Source organism: Hylaeus volcanicus, chromosome 1, assembly GCF_026283585.1.
Source record: "Hylaeus volcanicus isolate JK05 chromosome 1, UHH_iyHylVolc1.0_haploid, whole genome shotgun sequence".
In the NCBI taxonomy this organism is placed as follows: Eukaryota; Metazoa; Arthropoda; class Insecta; order Hymenoptera; family Colletidae; genus Hylaeus; species Hylaeus volcanicus.
Genome location: NC_071976.1, coordinates 3076287 through 3099924, shown reverse-complemented (window position 1 = coordinate 3099924; position 23638 = coordinate 3076287). Strand labels below are relative to the sequence as shown.

General features: G+C 46.6%; 1 protein-coding gene and 1 long non-coding RNA gene across 7 annotated transcripts in view; one reads left to right on the top strand and one right to left on the bottom strand.

The window, feature by feature from the left end:
* LOC128880039 (homeobox protein cut) overlaps positions 1 to 23638 on the top strand; it is a 122172-nt gene that overhangs the window by 70977 nt on the left and 27557 nt on the right. The gene's annotated exons all lie outside the window — the stretch shown is intronic.
* The window catches only part of LOC128882463 (uncharacterized), a 44714-nt gene continuing 25284 nt past the window's right edge, over positions 4209 to 23638 (bottom strand). Inside the window, exons 4-6 of one of the 2 annotated variants that reach the window (XR_008458604.1) lie at positions 5164 to 5420; positions 4943 to 5094; positions 4209 to 4885 (exon numbers count right to left, since the gene is read on the bottom strand). This is a non-coding gene — a long non-coding RNA (uncharacterized LOC128882463). The remainder of the gene's footprint in view (positions 4886 to 4942; positions 5095 to 5163; positions 5421 to 23638) is intronic. The other variant, XR_008458503.1, reaches the window with a different exon arrangement.

Below are 23638 nucleotides of genomic sequence, written 5' to 3'. Positions count from 1 at the left end.
AGGGTAACGGGTCGAAGCCGGATTATCGAACGCGCTCCTTATTTCGACGGATGAGTGGTGAACTCTTGACGTTTTATTACTTGGCAACTTGGCATAGATGCATTTCTAAACTAGGAATATGGAAGATAAGGTGTTGAAAAAAATGTTAGCCTCGTAGAAATTTCATTCTCAGTTTCTCAGTCAACGTGTTAATCATAAAAACACAAATTTCTACGTTCTAGAGACAATAGATCAAGTGTGTCCATGTTATCTATCGCCAAACGAATAAATCATGCTCCTACAACTGTAAGAACATCCCCAGGTTACATTCTCCCCGGAAGCGACATTGTCTTCCCCTCCCCGAAGCGTCGAAATCGTAACTTTAATCGGACAACACACGCACGCACACATACACGTACGCAAATTTGCACATACATGCGCACGGGCGCAACGTACCGATCTCGAAGTTCGCGTCGAAGCAGTCCGCGGAAAACGTATCTGGGATAGATGGATGAAACGTAACTATCAAAGTTGGTGATCGCAGCTTGACGGCATTTTCCCACCCTTTCCGCCCCCACGCGCGCAAACCGGAACCCCCAACTCTCCTTTTCGCGTTCGTCCGCGACGTTTGCTCACAATTTATATTACGACCGAGGCGCGCATATAATTAATTTAATTAAACGCTCCGCGCTGAAAATCGTCCTATTAGTTCGGCAACTTTTGACGGCTGCTGGCTGCTGCACCCCCGGTCCCGCTGTTTCTCCGGTTCGTTTTCCGCGCTTCTATTCATCCCCTTTTCGTATTTTCGTCGCTTCGCCGACCGACGGCAAGAATTTTTTTACAGAACGCCCTCGTGCTCGTCGAAGACGAGCTTTCGGGTAAACATTCACGGGTTCGAATGCTTCGTTAACACCGAATACTCGTTTATGGCTAGTAGGGGTGGACGTGATTGAGGAGACATAGAGTAATGGATAGCGATTGCTGATAAGCCTTCCTTTAACGCAGAACTATAACAATGTGGGCTTTTTCGATGGCACCTCGTTTAAATCGAGCTCGAGTATCACCTTCTTGCAAATATAATCATCTTTCAGGAGCTACTTTTATGTTAGTTATGTTATGTTAAACTCCTTTTAGGATTTTACGTCAATATGTAGTAGTACCAGTGAACAACCTTGTAATTTCTCATTTTTAAACGGGTTTGGGTAATGGGTTTGCCCATTGATTATCAATAAATAAATAAATATTCGTCAACCCCTTTGCCATGACAGAGAACGTGCCCTCCTCACCTTATCTTTATCAAATCTAAGCACGAACGTTTCTAAAAAATTGTACTCATTTCATTTTGTCTTCGAATGCCCAACCGCTTCCATTCTTCTATCTAAGTATTCTTATCTCCCGCAATATTCCACCAAACGAACCGTTTTCAATCAGAAATCTGATCCCAACAAAGGGCAAAGTAGCAGAAATCTGACTTACTCCGGGCTCGCGAGCTCTCCCCAGTAAATCGTTTCGTGTCTTTGAAACCCGACCGAACTACAGCCTTACAGGTCGAAACGTCGCGCATCCCGTTCCCTGTAGCTCATCTTCAAACGCGCGATGTCCTCGTAGAAATTCCTACGGATGGTTTTTCCGACACGGCGTTACAGATTTATCGCTCGAGTAAACAATTCCGATATTACCAGGACGGAGCACCGAAGACGCGTCGCAATAATTCTCCGTCCCTTCCAAAGATACTTGTTGAAGCGGACTTTCAAACCGGTTGACAAATGCCGGTGTTTCGCGTCCCGTCCAAATCTCGCCGCGGAGTCGATTACTCTTGGCAGAGCCGCCCGCTGGTGGGCGTTAATAGGTTAATTCTGATGACACACACGCCGATTATGCCAAGACACGCCGGACACCGTACATCGAGTCACGCCGCGTTTCGAACCGACACGACACCGACAATTTCCGAGAAATACTTTTCGCAATTTATCGGAAATTATGGGAACGCCGCGCTCTTTTCAACGGGGCGACGATATTATTCGCTATGGGAATTGCTTGTCGTACAAATGGCTGTGCAATTTTATTCGTCGCTTGCCTGTACGTGGCGAACCATCGATGGATATCATTTTTTATGTTTACAAATGCCGACACGCGTGTGGTCGCTGATTATTTAATTGTGTATCATGGGGGATGCAATTAAGCAAGCTAAACGGGGAAAGGGTGAGGAAGGGTAAAGAAGGAAAATTTGTACGTAATTTGTACCTAAGACGAAATGAAATGAAAGTGACACTACATCGTCCAATGGTCATTTCATTACATTCCTCCGTTACAATGTCATTGAAAACACAATTCCAAATGTCGACGTTTGTGGAAGATACTGGCCACTTTCTAGAGCAGAGGCAGCGAGGGATAAATAGGAATCGCGCTCGATTTGGGGCGAATTTCGTCGTAAGGGGTGCGCGTTGCACCGTGGCTGGGTCTAAACTCCAAAGGCCAGTCGAGCAGGATTCTTGGAGCTTTGCTGGGCGAACGGACAGATTGCGGCTGGCCAAGGAAACCACCCTCTGATCTCACCCCGTTTTAGGATTACCATTCCTTCCAGCCACCTCTCTCGCTCCCTCTGCGTCATCCTCTGCGCGGTCCCTCCGTCCTCGTCACCCACTCCCTCAGTCATTCACGGTCGTGTGTCCGTGCTTTGTCATTTGCTTAGGGCCAATCTGCGCCGGAAATCCCTTCGGTGCACCTTCCATCCGGCAAATCGGTGATCGTGATTCGATCTGACTGCGGCACAGAGCCGGCCAATGATCGGCCCGGCCGCAATCCCGGTGCTTATCGCATCACCCTCCCCTACCTCCTGAACGTTCACGCTGACCGCAGCTCCGAGGGGTTGCCTTCGCGATCGCCCACCGAAAACTTGGATTCCCGAGACACTGACGGGGGTCAATCTTCTTAGTTTGGACAGCTGGCCAGAGGCCTACCGCTGAAAATACCTTTGGTCCCCGCTGGGGAACCTCCGGGTCGCGTGGATCCTTTTCAGGAAGCTTTCTCTAGATCGGTGGACAGATCAGTGCCTTGGATCCTTGACGCATTATCGGCTTGGGGGATATTAATAGGATTTTTGAGAGGTCGAACAATGCTAGGACTATCGATGCTAAGAGTATCAATGCTAGAACTATTAATGCTAGCACTACTAATGCTAGGATAACCACGCTAAGAGTATCAATGCTAGAACTATTAATGCTAGCACTACTAATGCTAGGACTACCAACGCTAGGATAACCACGATTTTGTAATCTATTATTGAGATAACATTTACACTTAGCCAACAACGATCGAAGAGAACGATGAATTTTAACCCCTAACTCTAACTTTAAAGGGAAACGATCGACAACGCGCACGAAACTCCACCCTCGTTGCCAGATTAAAGCCCCTCGCGCATCGTCGAGTTCCAACGGAATGCATTGTCACCTGGTTCCCTCGCAGGTGAAGATCGCACGATCGAAACCTCGCGAACCAGCCGAACGGTGTGTTCGGGAAGTAGTCGACTCCGCGAATGCTATATTTATCTTCCTGATCGCTTCCAGTAAGTTGGTACCGAGTTCGAACTCGTAGAGCGTACGAAGACGAATTTGTTCGCTGGATGTGACATCCATTTTAACGTGCACGGGCACGCGAAAGTGGTCGTATTTCATAGAGGAACGACGTACCGTCTCTTTCCATCAAACGGAACTTGGTAACTTTTAGAAGATGATAGGTTCGCAGGTCTTGAGCTGACCCGTTATTTATGTACACTTCGACTCTCCGCTTTTGGAGCAGAGAAAATTTGAGAAAATTAATGAATACTAGAATGCAATTGTTTTTTGCAAATATAACAAGAATTTCATTACTCGAAACTTCTAATACAAATTGCATTTAAATTTTGGTAACTTAACTGTTAGAAGGAGATTTTATTTTTAAGGGTATCCAAGTTTCCCGAAATTTCGTAAATAAATATTCCCAAATATTTTTTCGCCAATGATTCGCTACGTCTATCGACGATTCCATGGATAATTAGACAAGCCCGCAATTATGCTGACACTATGACCCACATACGTATATATTCCGAACGAGGCTCGAAACGAGAGGAGCTCTTATCAATTATCAGCTGCGACTTCCGCGCGTGGACCGATCGAAACGGTATGGTTCATCGAAATGGTTCTATCAGCATATTCGATAACTACGCTCGTTAAATGCTTATACGATCGTTATCTCCGCTGGTTTCCCGCGCGCAACTCCCACCCACGGAGGAGGAATCTTTATCAGTCAGCTTCCTCCGATGGTGTTTGTGCGCGTTTTCGAATAGAAGTAATAAATGACCCGTGACCCCTCCGCAACATAGCGCTGGGAGTTTCGAGAAACGACGTGCTCGTTTCATGGGCGACGCGATTACTACGCCTAGCCATAAATGAATCGTTTTCTTAGGCCTCCTGAATCGAGACCCTAATTAAAATTAGTAAATTAAATTCCTCATGAATATGTATTATTTATTCAGATGTTATTTCCAAATAATTATAGCTCCAGTCGTTTAAGATAGATTTCTTAAATGTAACTTCATCTGTGCTCTAATTGGGGAAGCTTTCGAGAAACTAAATCGATTTCATTACTATTTTCTCGAAATAAAAAATTGTATCAATTATGTGTATTATATCTGATCATAATGTTTATCTCGTGAGATTAATATAGATTCTACTATCTCATCCAAAATTCCAAAGAGTTATAATTCCTAAATGATTCTTTTTCTCAAGAATTCTTAAAAAAAAATACTAATTATGTCACATCGCTGTAATATACGATTCGATAAAAAACACTACCGTTATTATCTGAAGTCCTCCGTTTCCCACAGTAGCCAGCAGCTTCGCTTCGAGCGAATGGACTCAAATTCCATCTGAATTTTTAAAAAATCAGTTTCTCAACCCTGCGAAATAATAATTCGAAGCGTTACCTCGGACCCTGGAAACGTCTTGAAATCCATCTCGTCCAAGATCGATTCCCGAACGAGTTCCATCGAAGAAACGAACCTGTGCCCCTTATCGGTTCGAAGAACTTCGGCGCCAATGGGCACCTCGGCTGTTGCGGGAAGCTGGGGTTATCTGCCTCGAAATAAATAAGTTTATACATTTCGGCTAATCGTGCGGCACCGTTCGATCTCGTGAAACAGCTTACTGTGCTCCTCGACGCCTGCAGCAAGGATGGAAAGGTTCCACGACGAGCGTGGCCCACGAATAGCCCCTGCTCACTTCCAAATCGTCCGCGTGCGTGACAAGTCGATTATCGAGTTCCTGCATCGATTCCCCGCATCCAGGATTCTCTCGTCGTCGATACGATCGCGATCGAGTGTGCAAAAGTGGAAGTTCGTCGAGGATAACCGACGTCACCTTCGACGAACGTGAAAATTCGACGTCGACATCGAGTCTTACCATCTAAAAGGAAAAAAAAGATGATCACCCTCTCTTCGTTACGATCGAAACACCGGAAGTGAACCCTGGAAACTACGAGTTTGTGAGAATTCGCAACGTAGCTTCGAGTATAGTTTTTCATTCTTGACTCCGGTATAGATCGATAAATAGATATCGTAAACGGCAGTAGTGGTATTTCTAGCGTCGAAACTTGCGAAACTCGACTCGGCATTTTTGTCCAAATGGATGGCCGCCCTACGGAGGTCTCGGAGAGATCGATTCGCGATGCCGAAAGCTTTGAAACGTCGAGGCGCGGCGGCCTCGTGGGCCTCGAATGCGCGACTTTGAAATCTAGTTCGTCGCGGGGTTGAAGGGCGACGGGGAGGGGGTGGCTTGGTCGGTGCCCTTCCCGAAACCCTTAGCGCTGGAAGTAAGTTCGAAAGCCTGCTAAAAATATCAGTGAAACGGCGACGAAACTCGAGTTAAATGCACGACGCCCCGAAAAGGGATTGCACGGCAAGAGGGCTACGCGGGGTGGCTGAGAATAATTCGAGGGGACGCGGCGAATCGAGATCTCGACCAGAGAATCGGGTAAGTTCTTGGATTTAATTACGGCAATTAGAGCCTAAAAGATTTCTCATTCCTCCGTCCGTTCTGTTCGCGTGCAAACCGTCTTCCTCCCTTCTTCTTCCGCTTCTTCGGCTCCTCTCGATGGCCTTAGATCAATCGTATCAACCCCCTTCGGGGCCATTCGGAGCAGACACCCAGGGTGTCATTCGCTTATAATAGATTTCATTCCGTGGTTGATAGTAAACACTTGTGTGTTTACGTGGAAATAGTATCGTAATAGGAAATGTTTTTAAAACAGCCTGTAATGACTCTTTCGAATAAATAATGCTTCTCAGTGGCATTATTTCCCATCGTCGGGGACGAGTGAGTTATGTCAGGTGGTCATGCTAGCTGGGATACCTTGTATACGTGCACTCGAGCCATTCAGCGCAGACACCCAAGGTGTCGTTGACTTATAATAGATTTCATTCCGCGGAAGGAAATACCTTAACACTTGTATGTTTACGTGTAAACATATTCAGACAACGGAACGTTCACATCGTAGAATGTATGTTCACGTAACGGGGATTATACTGCGGTTGAAGTAGTATTAGAATAACTTTTTCAAATATTAACCACCTATTCGGTTAATTGCTGCATTCGATGAGCTTCGGTGTGCCTGGCACTTTTAATTTACACGCTCTATTGACACGTACGAGTAAAAAATGAATTTCACGAAACTTTATATCGATTATCGTGCATGTAAAGACTATCGAACGGTCGAAAGTGGCATCGCCTTTATTTGTTCATTTCCATTGCCACGGTTTCTTTATTGTTCCTTCGATTTTATTCAAATCGAAACAATATATATGTATTCACTTTGAAGTGGTCACAACCTGGTGCAGAATCGGGACATTCCGTTGCACAGGTACATTCGATTCAATTACCAGAATATACATATACACACGTACGTCTACTTTTCTAACAGTAAACGACCTAGGCCATTAAATAAATTACGAGTGCTCCAGTAGTTTCATAAGTTTGTAACTACCACCAGATATCTATCGATCGTAATTGAAGTCCCACGTATTGAAAGTCCATCATAGGTCACGTATGGCATTTTTATCTAATTCCCCAGGAATTTCTTTTAATTTCTTTCTCTCAAAATTTCAATGAAAATCCCTTTAGGATAATCCTGTTTCAACAGCTTCTCGTTAACTTACATTTGGAGAAAATCGGAGAAATCAATTTTACAAATTTGTAGTTGAAAACTAAATTCAAGTGATCGCTGTCAAGCGACGTCAATCTCTTGAGAGATATCGAAACATGTATGTTTACTTTTATAGTGTACTATTACGAAAGAATTCAATTATAATTCGTTTCACATAAACAACAAACAGTCGAACTGAAATTAGTAAACTCGAAGAACTTTTCGACAAACCTAATAATAAACGAGTAAACAAGCTACGTCAACGAGAATTCTTTCACTCCGAAGTGGAATCGCGCAAGTATTTCCAGAACGCTAAGAAATTCCAGGTGGCTGATAGACATGACCGGCCAATGAAATAAGCATAAGCGTTCGTACGATTGGCCACGTCATGGTACGTATCGCGAAAAATCTATATAGCATCATTACGGCGACAGACGTCCGCGAAACTCGAGGCGGTCTCCCTTACCGCGACTCGAATGCACATTTATAGGTCGACCGCGGTGATCGATTGATGGCTTGTATGCACAATATAAAAAAAAAAATCGTACTCTATACCAAATAAAAAAAAAATTGCTTTCCTTCGAGCGTTCGTCGATCAAAATGAAGTCATAATTAAAAGGGTCGAGAACATTATTTAGACGTATAACATTTTTTGAGGAGAAAAATTTGTTTGAAACAGGAAGTGTGTTATTTTCGTTGCTAACTCCATTTTTCTTTTATGTTTCAGGTAAGCTATGAGAGCCTGATATACAGGTAGATTCCAGATAAATTTCTCACCCAAAGGTATTTGCAGCAGTAATAATTCATTATCGACAGAGAAGTATGTATTACTCGCCTTTAGAATGAATTCTGTCAGTTCCTTAAGCTTTCTGCTTGAGTGACGTGGCGATGAACGAGTTAAACACGATTAGAAAAATGGTCGAGAGCTAAAATTATCAGCATCTGATAAGCACCGTGCCGAGCGAGGATCGACGAGGGTCGATAGAAGCAAGCAAACCGCGGCTGGAATTCTTGGTTCGATGGCTAACGAAATTAATTCGTCTCCCAAACGCTAATGTATCCGCGATTCGATTGGCGCGTGTATCGCGGCTCGCAGGGGCGGAAGAGGGTCGCAAAACTAGTTAAGCAAATAGACAGTGTTCGTGACGAAGGAGGCGAGGAGCGCGAGAGCGAAAAGGGTAGACGAGCTCCTCGCGCGGAGGCAGGATTACGTTTTTAGATCGGCTCCTTAACTTCTCCGGCTTGGGGTAAAACTGGGGTGTACGAGGGATCCCGATCGAAATTAAAATTAAAATTATCATAGGGACGTCGAGTGCCTTTGGTGAGCAGCGTTCCCCGGTGTGCAGTTAGTTTTAAGTGGATGGATGCTAGTGGAAACGCGTATCTCGTGTGCCGCTGATTGGAGCCACCCCTTCGAGTGTCCCGACTTCGATTATCGTGGCCTCGCGGAGTTTCCGCGATGGCGGGGAAGTTTTTCGAGATGTTTGTTAAAATCGAGCACGGACGGGGGGTTAGTTTTTCGGGGTTGATTTACTCGCCTCGACGCGAGAAAATTTTGCTTGTTTTAAGGGCGTCGCTGCAACTTTCCGCGCGGCAAAATTTAATTTTGTTTCTCAGATGCTCCGAGGGGGATGATTTTAATTGATAGCCAGTACCTGAGCGAACGCTCATCGACTGCTGCACGCGGAATTCGCGGGTTTAGGAATATTTACGATTAACGTCCGAATGAAATTTACTGAATATTTTTAATACTCGTATGGCTTTGTTCTCTGTGTGAAGGATTGTTCTAAAAATTTGTAAAGGCATCGCGATTCTAATTTTTCATGACAAAATGTTCAAGCCCCTTTCCGGCGAACTCTTTATTAAAAATACACAAATTTAATGTCGGCGACTTAATATATCGGTGGAAGCATGAATTATCGATCATAAAGGACAATTAAAGCCTCCGATATCTTAGAATGTGCCGGGAACGATCAAGTTCCATGGTGTCTCGTGGAGAAAAAAAAACGAAGGGCTTTTAAACGAGATAGCAATCTAAGAAACCGCCCCGCGGATAATCGAGAACCCCTCCAATTAAAGAATCAGCCCCCCTAGCGAAGGCTGATCGAGATACCAGTCGGAATTCGTCCAAGTTCGCGTAACGTTCCAGAAAATTAATCGCGTCCAATATCGTGCCAGGGGTGGTGAACGCGCGACCCGGGGGTAATTTTTACGCGATTTTATGGGAATTTAAGAATAATTCAATTATAGGCGGGGGATCACTTTCTCGGAGATATGCTAATTCCGTGGATTCGGGCACCGCGGCAACCAACCATCAGAAATACGACCGTGTCTGCGAGGGCGACATCGTTTCCAATTTAGAAATCTAATCTCCGACGCTCGTTCCGAGTGTCCGTAAGATAAAAACCCACACCACCCCTCCTCGTAGGGACGGGGATGATGACGGCCGTCTCGAGCCATCGCATTTTCAATCCAGTCTGATTAAATTCATTAGTTTAATAGGTATCGATATCCAGACGATTTTACTCCCTCTTTATTTCCCGCTTTGCTTCCCCCTTCATCCCCTCGACGAACCACGAACCTCGGTCCTTCGCGTTCTTTAAAGGGGGCTTGGGCTTCCAGGATGGGGTGGGGGGTGGGGAGAACCGCCTAATAAAATTGACAAGAATTACTTATTTAACCTTCGATCGAGAGAGGAGGGTGTATCCGACGATTGAAGAGGCCCTCCACCCTCTCCCGCGATTCTTACCTTCCCGTCGAGCACCTCTCTTCCCTGTCCACTCGAAGATGCACGAGAGATTCCGTCTTGCGTCGCGCAAGGACCACCGCGGAGGAACTGGGGGGATCGAGGGTTTATCAGGCCACGGTAAACAGACGAATGGTTCGAGTGGCTGAGATATTCTAATGGCAGAGCGCAGTAGTACCCATGGGCGTCGTCACGGTGTATCGGGCTAGGCGTATCTTTGCTGCGACTAATGCCTGTCGAAGGGAAAAGGGAAACGCCTCCCCGATGGTCAATTGCCGCGAGGAAAAACGGAGCTCGGCTAATCAGGATTAACCCTTAACGGTCCAGAAGTGGACCGAGGATTTTTATATCGAGTATTTATTTCTTAAAGGATGTAGAAAGACGGGAACGATACTTTTAACACGTTGACCGCTGAACTAATATTTGTGAAAAATATGAGCCTCGCACTTCGTTCCTGTACAACTGAGACTTATTTTTATTGAATTTAAATTTTTGCTACCTCCTCGTTTTTAGAATCGATTTATTTACTTCCCCGGCGAAAAAAAACTCGTGTATGGTTATTTTTTAACGATTCGATAGCCCCATCTTCGCGGCAGCGTCGAGCGTACGAGTACAAAAAAAATTCTTAACGAAACTGTCGACGTTACTGTGAAACAGCTTCAAAAATAAAATAAAGGAGAACGAACGAGGACTACTGGGTAAATTACAGTCATTTCACGCGGCGTGTACATGAACCCGTGTCCTGGCCGTTTTCACATTTGCCGTCCCCCTCCTCTCCCTCCCGCCATCCCCCTCGCCCCTCTTGGCGATCTGCTACTCCAGGACAAACGACAGACGTTCTCGAAAGGACCGTGCATTCCACGGTGACGGCAAAAAAAACTTCTTCCCGCATTCTCCAAATGACACTAATCGCCTTCCTTTATCTTCCCACGGTTTCGTACCGCCGCAAAAACCCTCGATCCCGCTGGACAGTCGGCAATTCGATAATTGTTTCTGCATTTCTTTAATAACTTCTTGCTCGCCCCAAGTGCCACGAAATTTTCGACCCCTCGCCCCTCTTCGTCTTCAGCGAATCGCACCGAAAATCGTGGGATTTCCGAGTGGAAACACCGGGTCCCTTCGCTTTCGAGCGGTAGGTGAACATCCGAATGATTCGAATTTTGAATGATCTAATTTCCATATCGATTTAAAGTATGTCTTTAGTGACGATTACTTTAGTACTCTGAAAATACTGAATTCGAAGAGTAGTTGTCTCGTAATGCTTCTTATTTGAATCCGAAACAGTTAATAAAATAGTAGTGCTAGTAGTAGAATTCTCGTCACCTTGAAAAACGTCGCTGTTCTACATTTAATTCTCACGTTAAGAGTAAACAACCGTCCTCGTTACTCGACACTAAACATCCCCCATTAACATGCAAGAAACCACAATTTATTACGAGACCTCCCAGTGTAGCTACCCCATTCGTATCCGTCACACCAGACAGACGTATGTTTACAGAAAACAAACCCCTTATTTTCCCCTTAGTGTTCTCGAGTCCCAGATTTTCTCACGTGTCGTTAACAAGCGTAGAAACAATTTTCCTTAGACGGTATCTCGAACGCTGTTTTCCAAACAGCACCCCGGCGGAGTGCTCGCCACACCATCCGTTTCAATTGCGACCGTTTCACGTCGTTTCGTTGACTCGACCCCCCCCCCCCCCGCCGACAACCCCCTCCCGGTGGCTCGATCGCATGCAAGCAACTTTCTTTCTCGCCGTCGGCATTATTTTCACCGTGAAATCAATAATACCAACCGGCACTTCGGTTCCTTTCTTTCTGATCCGTGAAACGACGATCATGGTCGCGAGGGGGTAACCACCGAAACCTCAGACCACGAAGAAGACGTCGCCGGGGCTGCGACAGCGAACGAAATATACAAGAAGGTAATGGGTACCAGCCACTTAAACAATGATTTAAGACGGCCCCGTGAACTTTCGTAGTTCGTGTACCAATCCGCCTCCTAATCGAGGAACAGAAAAAGAAGGCGGAGGAGAGCCCGGGGAGTGGAATGTACAGCCGATAGTTGAATCGCGTGCTACGAAATCGTGGGAGTGCTTCGAACAAGGGTCGCCTGTTTCTTCTGTTGCCTCCCTTCTTTTTTCGGCCCCGGCTCCGCGGATAGCAACGACGGAAGGGGTCGAAAGGGGAGGAAGGTGAGTTTATTAATCGACGATGATCAATCCTCCTCCGGTGCCTTTAACAATTTTTTTTTTTATGTATTGCTTTGTCTGGAAAGTACATGCCGATTTTAGATTTAGATTGATGATTTTAGATTGTACAGGTCTGAATATGTCGGAATGGTTGAAAAAAAATGTGTACATCCCTTAACAAATTCACTGTGGTACTTAGTTTTGTAACTTCATCAAAGTTCAAGTATTTCATTTAAATCCATTTTCTGCGACACTTAACTTTCGGAATTAATTTTTTTGTAGTTTTTTGTCATGTGACTAATTTTTCATTTAGACTCTTAGATTATTCGGAATCGATTCTGAATCGAGTATTATTTATCTTGTAACGTTTGAGTAGATCGTTTTCGTTCCCAACCTGTCCCTACGATCTCTCGCAACCATCAAGCTTGCCATAAGATGATCCTCAAATTGCGAATGATGTTTCTTATACATGTTCTTAACACTGTATCATTCGAGACACGCCAAGGAGTGTTAATTCTATACCTTTCCAACAGTTTGATCAATGATCACAAATTGATCCACTCTAAACTGCAATTGTTTTCTCATAGAAGAGTGATCTGGACGTCTCGGTTTCCCACGCCCCCTTAGGAAGAATCTACACCAAGGGCCCCTGTTCAATTATTAAATCAGATCGATGATAGCTCGCTCTACAAACGGGACGGAGGAGAGAGTAGAAGGAGCGCGAAATAATCTAGCCATTGTAACCGATTCTCCCGAAGCTACCCGCATGGCGTTCCGCGACCAGCTGAACGCACACGAAGCCTTAATAACTTATGGATTGGATATGCGCGTTATTGAGCGGCCTATTAGAATCCGGGCGTTATCGATGGAAACGTGTAAGGCTTGGTTACGTGCACGATATCACCGTATTCCAGATTCCCCAAAGTAACGCCAGAGGATCGCAATTAGATTAGGGAGTTCCAAAAGATAGAGTAAATAATTTCAGCGTGTTTTTATAGAAACTCAAATATTTCACTTCCGACATTTGACCTCGAGTCTGTTTTTCAAGGATTTCTTATTTCAAACGAATGTAAACGTGATTGTTACCGTGAAAGACAAAATCGTAAAGGCCTTTTTATCTTTCGTTCTTTTTGCCATCGTTTTGGAGCATGGTCACTGGTTGGTAGGCCGCGCTAATGCGTTTTATCCGTTCGAAGCGGGAGCCTGTTCGCTCACCGGTAAGTGATCGTTATTGAGAGACACTTGACGCTCAGTCGATTGTCGATACACTCGCAGAGATGGCTGGTAGCACCGATCGAGGGAATTAAGTCACCGCCATTACGGAGGTTCCGTTCCGGTTAAGTGTCGTTGGTCTCTCTTCGGCTCTCTTTGTCGAGACGCGACACCTTTAATTAATCGGGGCCCTTGTTGCCAGTGCAGAGGCTCTTTAATGAGACGAAACCGACGATCGGTTAGTAATTCGCCGATCGATACGATTGCCCAAATCGCAGCGAGACCATCACATTTTTATTTCCTCGACGAGGTGAGAATGAAAATAAATCTGGGTAGGATTCGTTAATTTCGCGAGCTTCAAAAATTAAATAATTAAAAATCTGAATAACAGTCTGATGCAGTACATTAAATATTTAAACCTGCTGTCCATCCTCGAAGCGTTAAAATTTTCAATCGTAATCCGTGCAGCTCGACAACTCAATTTGCGATAATAGCGTACAAACAAGCGCCTGCCCCTTGATCGTAACGTTACGCTTTTTGTCTGTGAAAACAAAAAAAAAAAGTACGACACGGAGTGCACGGGTTCGCGAGTATTTGTCAATTTTCGCAGATTAATAACTTGTTGCATGCAAAGGGAAATTAAATAAAGCGTGCGTACCCCGCGGCGGTGGCGCGCGTTTCCTTTTTCATTTCGCGCACATCGATGCTCCTGCGGATGTTGGAATAATTATTAACATCGATCATTATTCGACGAGGTTTATCGACAGTATCGTCGTCTCATCCCGGGGGCGAGCCCCGCCGACGCTGAATGACAACGTTGAATTCTTTATCAGCGTTTCCTGCCTGAAATTCTGTCCGTCTCTACTCGACGACCGCGTTAATGCAATTTAACCGCTTGTCCGGGCGTACTAAGGGTTTATTATCAAGAGACACGTCTCGATAGATGTTACTCGGTATCGATTAACGACGGTTCAACTGACTCTAATCCCCCCGAGCCACTTCCAATTTCAATACATCGCCATCGATTTTACAGGCCTCGCCTAACCCAACGCCGATAATCTTCGGGTCGCTGGAAAATTTTCAATTATTCCTGGGGCTTGTCTTTGCCGTGTTCGTCGAGCTAAAAGGGCCTTTGGCGTGAAAATAGTTTCGTAAAAAGTCCCTCAAACATAATTTTTAACGGAAATTCAAATTACTACGTAAAGAACCAAGGTTCTAACAAGCCTACGTTTTCTTTACCACTCACCCCCAGCACTGACTTTCTTTATAGCTCCAAGTATATCGTCAATTCAGACGACACGTACACGCTCACGCACCACCCCGTAATTTCTCTGGCCCGATAAAAACCGACGACGACAGTCGAGCTTCTCTATTTATTAGGAAATTTCTTTATGGGTTTACGAGCTCGTCGACGACGCACTGGTAACGCGCACGCATACTACTCGATACGTATTAAACCGACGCCTATTCATGTTTCACTAATTTTTTTTCATTTCTTTCCCCTCGTTTATCGCCGGATTTTGCCACTTCTTTATCGCTGTGCAATTCTACGCGTCTTTAAAATTCTTCGAACCACTCGTACCATTCTAAAATAATATCATAGTTAAAAAATCATAGCTAAAATTATTACTTACCTCCTTGTTAATTTTAAACGAGACTGAGTTTTGTGTTCATTTATTTATTTAAAGTCTCCCTCGCAATTTCTTCGAGTGCCTTCACTTCCACGTCGAAATAATAAACAATCGCGTCGTAGGCGTCACTCGAGCTACGTTCTCGCAAAGTTTCAAATTTTGTTGAATTCTCGAGCATCCCTTGCGAGCAATATACACACGTAGACGCAAGTGCGGGTAGGTATGCTCGATTAAGCGAGAACGTTTACTGCTCAGCCCTGGCGTGTTCACCTGCCCAGGGGGCTTCTGAGATTTTTACGACGAGTCGCGTGTCACTCGGGGGTTGCAGGCGATAAAACCCTCCCGTTGGCGAGATTAACGTTCTTGCGGCGCGAGGCTACAGTTACCTGAAGGACATCCCTCTTCCCACCATCATGATCGATACTCTTTTTAACCTGGAGATACCTAACTCCTTCGACGCTCGTTATATGTGCTTCGAATAATTACTGTGTAATTGTACTTATTTTTAGAAGCTCACAAAATTCACGAATTCTGGGCAGATTTATTTTCTTTACCTTCTCATCTTTAGAATTAATCTATTTGCTTCGAATCGACGAAGCAGATCTTTGGTGTGCAGTCGCTTTCGCTTTCCTCGAAAAGCAGCCCCCGATCAAGATCGACTTCGATCCGAATGACAACGACTGGGCACTCGTTTACAGGGCGGACGGACGTCAATTATATTCCACGGTGCGTGCGCGGGGTGGGAACGCGGATGACACCGATCACCGTGTGCGCAGCTGTCTGCGAGTGTGTGCACACCGAGGGGGTGATTGATAGGCCGATACAAAGCATCGAGCGTGGCGCATCGATATTTCGACGCTATGAAAATTTCATTAGCTCGTCATATAATGATATAAAGGTGATGTACCGCAGGGGGTTGGAACGGCGCAAGGGGGTGTCTACCCCGGGGTCGACACTCGTCGAGCTGTCGATTAACTTCGTTCATTATTCGGCAATTAATAGAGCGCCTACGCGCGGGACACCGTCGATACCCGTTTTCGGCGGGATTTTAATAATCGACACCGATGCTGTTCGCCCCCGCAGTTCCCACATGTCGCCTCGATGGTGACTTTCCATTGTTTCCAGCTCGACGTCATTAGGGGGTCGCGATGGGCTTTTCCGAAAAGGAATTCTGGCGTTTCTGGAAACGATGATCGACAGATTCCAGTGGACACCTCTCAGGACTGTGAAACGGTTTCGATCTATCAGGTCGTCACAAAAGTTTCTTTCGTTTTATTACTTACGGTACGATTCGTTTTGCTCTAGTACTGTTACGACATCGATATCTAAGAAATTAGATTGTCTATAATAAACACTGCCACACAGAACAATCGAGTCCAACTCACAAAAGAAACTTTTGGGACGACCTAATATCATAGTTCGACGACAGGTGATCCGGAGATCGATCTTTCTTTGGTTCCAAGCGCGTGGAAACAGCACGAATTGCTCGTTACACATAACGCGAAACAGTTGACTATCTTTCCAAAACGAAGTCCGGGATACAGTTGAGAATTTCACCGGGAGGTTTAATCAGATGCATGGAAGCCAGTTTCTCATATTCCATCGGGTGGCCGCGATTCGCGGCGCGGGGGTTGGACGGGTCAGCCTAGCGCAATCCTAGCACAGTTTCCACCACGGATTCCAACGTTCACTAACCCTACGATATCCCTTCTTTTTTTATCGCAGGTGAGTCACCCCAATTTCCCATCGCGGAAAATTACAAATTAACCAGCGGTCCTAGGATACAGAGTCGGTATGGGTTTTCGCGGGGGATGAGTGTAACTTCCATAATTAATCCCACAATTACCGATCGTCCGGGCCGGTAACCGACTCCGTAGGCGATCCAGCCCCGAGGATTACGTCGAAAGTGAAGGAGAATACCCCGCAGATCGGTGGAGGTAGGGGGGCGGAAGGCCGAGGGAAAAAACGTCCCCCGGCTGAAAGGACAAAGCGAGACAGGGAGAAAGGGAAGAGGCTGGGGCGGGATACCGCGGAGAACGAGCGTGAATTCGGTGCGAACGGGGTCGACGGGAATGTTCCTCCCTCCTCGGTCGGACAAGTTCGAGTGGTAATGCACTAATCAACCCCTTGGAAGGCGGATGTATTGGCGCTACAGAGACAGCGCGCAGGGGTTTCGGTTATAATCGAAGGCTGCTCCGAAGGCGGAGAGGTGGTGGACATGGATGAGTGCGAGAACAGGGAAGAAGGCAAGAAAGGGGTTGAAGGGGGGTATTGGTGGCGGCAAGCAGGCAGGCAGGCACCATTCGGGGGTTGGAGGTAACTGCTGTAGGACGGCACCGCGATCGACGTCGTTGTAGCATACACGATGTAAATTTTGCCCGGGTGTGCGGGTGCACCCTATACGATAGGGTGGAATCAAATCGATAGCAGACTAAGATATACCTATCAGTCTAATTGTCAGTACAGAAAGACCGAGAGAGACAGCAACCCCGTGGTATCGGAAGAACGGATGGCGGGCAAAGGGGGTGGGTGAGTGAAAGGCGAACGCAGAAGGAGGACGAGCGAGCGCGCGGGGAGGGGGCGGGGGAGACCTGGAGGGTGATAGCAAGGGGTGGGATATGCCAGGCATATAGCTTAATCACCCTCCTACCGTTCTTCAACCTCCAGCCAACCCTCTCGAACGTTGGTACCTACACCAACCCTGCCTTCTCCACGTCCTAGAGTAGCCGGCCTTCCGTCGTCCAATAATCAATAATTATACTCAAATAAAGAGAGAAGGGGATGGATGAATCGCCCGGCAAAGGGTTAGAACGGAGCGAGAGTTAGGTATCGGCGTAAGATACCGAGCGAGATGAAGCTAAAGCCACCTAGTACCACCTATACCGCATCCTCCCTGCGCCCTCTCCGACTGTCTATTTCTCTCACTCACTCCACCTTCTTCCTTCCACCACCATCGCGACCGCCTCCACCACTATCAACCCTTTAAACCTCCCAGCCTCCGATTCCTCATCCTCCTCCGTGTAGCCTAGGCACAGGCAAAACTCCCGATGCGGGCTTCTGACTTGCCTATCGCGTTATGAACCCGCAATCGGCCTGCGAGCACCGCGGACAACCTTCCTACCTTCGACCACCTAATCGCCCTTCATCTCTGGATCGCTCTGGATCTCTCGAATCCTCCACGAACGATCCTTTCAAGGAAACGATAAGTACAAAGACTCCTGAGTGCCCAGTTACGATTTCGAACGTCACTCGGACGAAAGCACCAAAGAAGATGGGAATTTATACTACTGAATGATTAAAACCAATCGGGAATTATATTTCGAATTGATCGGCCGATAAACTCCATTCCGACACCCTATTTTCGGTGGATCGATGCACAGAAAGTTATTCTAAAATCGACCCTGTCTGTTGAACGCTATCAGATATTCGACAGAAACAACGCATTTAAGGAAATGGCACTTCGCGTGGATTGGGAAATGTTGACAGCGTTTGCAAATCAATCTGGATTAACCCAGTTACGATCCTCGGGGGGGGAGGGGGGGGGGGGGAGGTGATGGAACTTGCTTTGGATAAAGCTTCTGGTCATATCATTTTCGATATCCGATGATACGTAACCGAAGCTTGTCCCTCGATAGGTTTTCAACGCTATCACGTGGATAACAATGATTTCCACTGACGAATTAAAAATTTCTTTCCGAGGATCAGGTTTTGAAGAAAACAACTCTGAGTGGGATTCGTGAATATTGACGGAGTTGTAAAACTAAATACTAATGCAAATATTAAATTGTATTTAGATTGTCTATCAACTGGAAGTGTTAATCGGGGTAAAATCCAATCGAAAGTGTATCGAAGAAAAATCTAGACAACCTCTCGAGCGTTTCGCATGGACAAATTAAGGACAGTGGTGGAATTCCTCGCCACCACCCCCTCGCAGTGTTTACATCGATAGAAAAACGTTCGATTTTCCTCAGGGATTCGCCTACTACCCTATCGGGGAAAGGCTAGAAATTGCACAGCGTCCCAGATTCCCCCTCATGTGCGGTAACCGGACGTCCCAGTTAAACGCGGCGTTCAGCTGCACGCGGAACGTGGCTGCGTGCACTTTCACCGTTCAGCGAAAGTAAAGGCTGCATCCCCGCCTCTCGGGGGCCTGCGAAAGGGGCAAACAACGAGGAGCCGACAACGCAGACCGTTGGACGGTGGTAGGGTGTTTGAAAGGAGGATACCGGGTCGGACGCGAAGGGGGCTGAAGGAGTTGTGGTGTGGCACTGAGACAAGAGAGAGAGAGAGAGAGAGAGAGAGAGAGAGAGAGAGAGAGAGGGGTGGTGCCTGCTTCGCCACTTCGGAAACTCTTGTGAAGTAGCGGGAACTCCGAGGCTCGCACTTCCCGTAAGCGGGTCAGAAACTTCTTTCGATCCTCCGCCCACCTTCTCGTCCTCCTTTCCCTCTTGGTCTCTTTCCCCGTCGTTGCCTGAGGTTAGGGATTACGCGTTTGTTTCTACACCCACCCATCTCCTTCTCTTTCTTCTTGTTATTCTTCCTACCTTTCCCACCCCTTGTCGTCGCCGAGACGCTTTGTCCCTCGTTCTTTCTCCCAGACCCCCTCCCCCCCGAATGGCGTATCGACGACTTCCTGCCGCGTTTACCCAACTCCTTTTTTATCACTGGACAGTTTCTATCACTCGCGTTTCTTAATGATAACTGCCAGACTAATAGCGAAGATTCTTACAAGGGTCGATTACTTTCCTATGCCATTAGAAATAGCGTAATCAAATACTTGTGGCAGTACTTATTTTGACGAGCTCTTTAGAATCTACCAATCCTATCCAGATTAATTTTTGTTAACGCGTCACCTTGAAAATTAATTTATTAATCCCTCGGTGAAACATCAAAGCTATCAATTAATTCAGACTGTATGTAGGTCGAACCTTTTTTTTAAGTTTATATATCTAAAATGTTTAAAACAACTCCCACGGAGAAGCACCGATTTCCAATAAAAGAATCCCAGATTTCCATTCGAGGTCAACGCACCAACGTAACGTCGAAATTCCGCATCTTGTTCGCGGAATTGCGAGCTGCATAGCTCTCGATTTGAGTTCTCGTAACTCGAGTGAAGTTGCTATTTGCGAAATCAATTTGTTGTTAAAGCGGATCATACGCGCGTTCCCATTGAAACCGAAGGTTTTGCTGCGCTAGGAATTTCAGAGGCAATTTAGCGATTATCGACATTCCTGCCTACCCCTCTTCAGCGTCGTTAAAAAGGACTTCCACCGTGCAGCGAGACGCGTGCCTTTTCAGCCCCGTCGTCCTACCGATATGTAACGAGACTCGATGGCTCGGAAGCTCACCGCGAAAAGACCGTCGCGTTAATTCCTAGCAAACTGTACTCGAGTCGTTTATCTCCTACGGACTCCCCTTTCGAAATAACGACGCACGATCGACGTGCAATCGAGTTAAATCGGTTAGTTCGTTGTTCGAATACCGACGTATGATAGAGTTGGAATGGTAGCCTCGGATAGAGCTCGATTGAATTCTGAGGGCTGTTGGTCAGAAATCACCCTCCGGCAAGGTTACCTAGGCTCCACGAACGACATGTGATTTTGAGGTTAAGTTCGGCTCGCAACACGTGCCGTAGCGTCTCTGCGAGGGCGAAGAAACCCTCTCGGTCGGGTCCACCCCCGTGCCTAACGAGGGCACTTCAAAGCGAACTGGAGCGATATTAAAATTAGAGATCCGTCATCGAAGCCGGTTCTGCTCCCTTCGTCGGCCGCTGGGACACGCTCGGACGATGGTAATATTTCGAAGGGAGTGAGACGAAGACGAAGGGGTCGAAACGGAAAGAAGAAAAGCAGAGACAGAGCGATCGGTGGCGAGGGAGGCGGTGGGTGGGCAAGGGACGTTCGCTTGGCCAAAAGGGTGTTACGATAAGGGGTTGAGCCTCAACGGAGGAGGCCGGTAGATCAATGAAAAGGGTTGCTCGGCCCGGGGGTGGATTGATCGCCGATAGGGAAATTTCGTTAGTTTCCTCCAGTCATAAAAGGCGGCAAAGGTGGTAGTGGTGGTGGTGTTGGTACTTCAGCCACCACCGCGGAGAAGCCTAACTAACGTTCGAGCCACCCTTCAAAATTTACCCTCGCCAGAAGTGAGACGAGGGTGTTCGACGGGGTAGCGGGGGTGGGCCTGAAGGAGGAACGGGTTGCAGGGACTGCGTATACCTCCGAGGAGCCAGCGCAGAGGCATTCGAAGCACACGTCGGAGTATTACCGAAATTTTAACCAATCAATGAGAAGTTCATTAGCTCGCGAGCATTCCTTCCCCCTTCTAGAAACCCGACGGGGTTAGATCCGTTCCTATCAGTGGAGATCGCGAGCCGGTGATAAAATTCAACAACGCGCTCGAGAACCACCCTCGACGAGGCTACGAGGCTGGAGAACGCGAAATCGCCGTTTAGAAAGCAGCGATTTTTCGGGGCTTGTTTTCCCCGCACAAAAGAATATTTTTTCGAGGTTCATTCTACCGGACGGTCATGGTATTCAAAGAGTAACTGATCAGGGAGAGAGAGCCGTGTCAGGAGGGTTGTTTTTTTGCAGCGTCATTTGTCTCCAATATCTCGAGCCACCCTCGACGCAAACATAAACGTACCCGAGGACCGAAACCGCGGGGTAGAGGAGACCATTTCGCGACAACTGGCGGACCGCAGGAAACCGCTGCGAGGGCTTTGCTTCGATGATATGCAAGGAATGCTTATCTAACGACGCAGCTTTTACTAGATAAGGTCAGGTTCAACTTGTAGCGCGTTAAAATTGTTCTTTGTAGGTTTAGCCATTTGCTGTTGAGGGGTTAGATGGTAATTAATTTATGAATACACGTACAGTCAGCCCCATAAATACCCTCTACCCTCTATGTCCATCGAAGAAATTTGTTTAAATTAAATGGTAAATTTGATGTAGATGAGATTAGAATAGTAGAATGAAATTTAGGAGTTTGTAAAGCCTGGTTCTACCAACCTGAACATTGTCTAATTTCCTATTAAGATTCACCAATTTTCATTTGCATTCCCATTATTATATGAATCATTTATATGAATCATTATATTATTATCGATTCGATACAAGTTTTACGATTCGTTTTCACTCGAAAAGATATCATCCCCCAGTTTGCAGGCACTTCCGGTCGATTTCGCGAATCAAGACCAAAGCTTCTAAACCCCAGAAAAGATACACCGCGAGGTTGACCGATGGAGCGTCTAGGCTTCTAAAAAAATCCTAACACCGGAGACCGCAAGTCGCACGGAACCTTATCCCTCCATCCCGTCACGGATCAACAGTTAGCAAATTGTCCCCCGCGTCCGCTGGTTTTTTGCCCGTCCGTCATTTGTCTCTGATATCACTCCACCCACGTCCCTCCCGTCCAGGCACCCTCCCGCCCCTCGGCCAGGGACGCGCTACAATATATCGAATAAGCCACAGCGACAAAAAGAGCGGGCGACGCCGCGAAGGAAGGGTTGCGACGCCGGCGGAGTTGGCCCGTAGGAAGAACAAAGAGCACGCAACCGAGAAGGGTGGGACGACGGCGGAGGGGGTGGTGGTTGGGTAGCGATATAGGCGGAAAGGGTAGCCGACCGCGTAAGGGAGGCGCAGACGGAGCGAGCCCCCGAAAAGGGAATGTGTGAGATGGAGAGAGTGAGACGGAGAGGGTGGCATTTAAAACCGAGACGCGCGGAGAAAAAGAGATTTGCATTGCCCGCTACGGGGGTGGCTCGGGGTGCGGTTTTCTGTTGCGGAAGACCGAGGGGGTGAGTAACGACACGTATCATACGCGGAACCATATAACGTCGGCGGACACGTACGTTCGATATCGCGCTGGTTTTTACGGGGAAGTTCCACCCTTCGGATCCACCAATTAGACCACGCGAAGGAAACCCCCGTGGTGTGGTTCTCGGGATCTCTTCGGCCATGGTACACGAGTGTAACTCTGCGTTTCGCGATATTGCGTTACGGTGTCTTCGTATTTTTTACTGCGGAGAGTTCTATCACAACGGAGCCAGCCATACTTTCTTTTTTACATCGTTATTACAGAGCTGTATTTTTTTTCTATTTTGTTGCTTGCATATCATTGGTAAGAGAAATGCAACCATTTTTCGTAGAGAATCAATAGATCATAAATTTTCTCTGTACAATTCCAAAAAAAAATTAATAATTTTAAGTAATCGTTCGAAACTGTGACTTCGAAACACGTTGCACAGATGATCGAGTAACAGATTCGAAAGCGTCGATGGAATATTCCGTGTAGCGTTCGCACCAAAGCGTCGAATGGCATTTCCAGGTCTCGCCATTTCGACCTGGGTGCTCGCAACTTTCTCATTAACCAGCGCGACAATGCGACAGCCGTGTCCGCGCACGCAACGCACAATGAACACTCGCGATCGCCAGCCTCCTACGAATAGACGCCAGGTTTTCCGAACCCGGCTCTTCGGGATTGCATTTTCTACTAAAGCACAAGTGGCGCGAAATGTATACCCGTTAAATTAATTTCAAACAGACCTACACCGTTTCCTATAAAAATCTCCTCGTAAAATCGCTCGATACCGATGGAACTAAACTCCTAACTGAGAATTCATTGAGCGACTCGGGGACGATGTTTTATCGATGAGCTCCGTTTGCGTTATCGGACGTCGAACTTGGCGAGATTCGATTCGAGAAGTA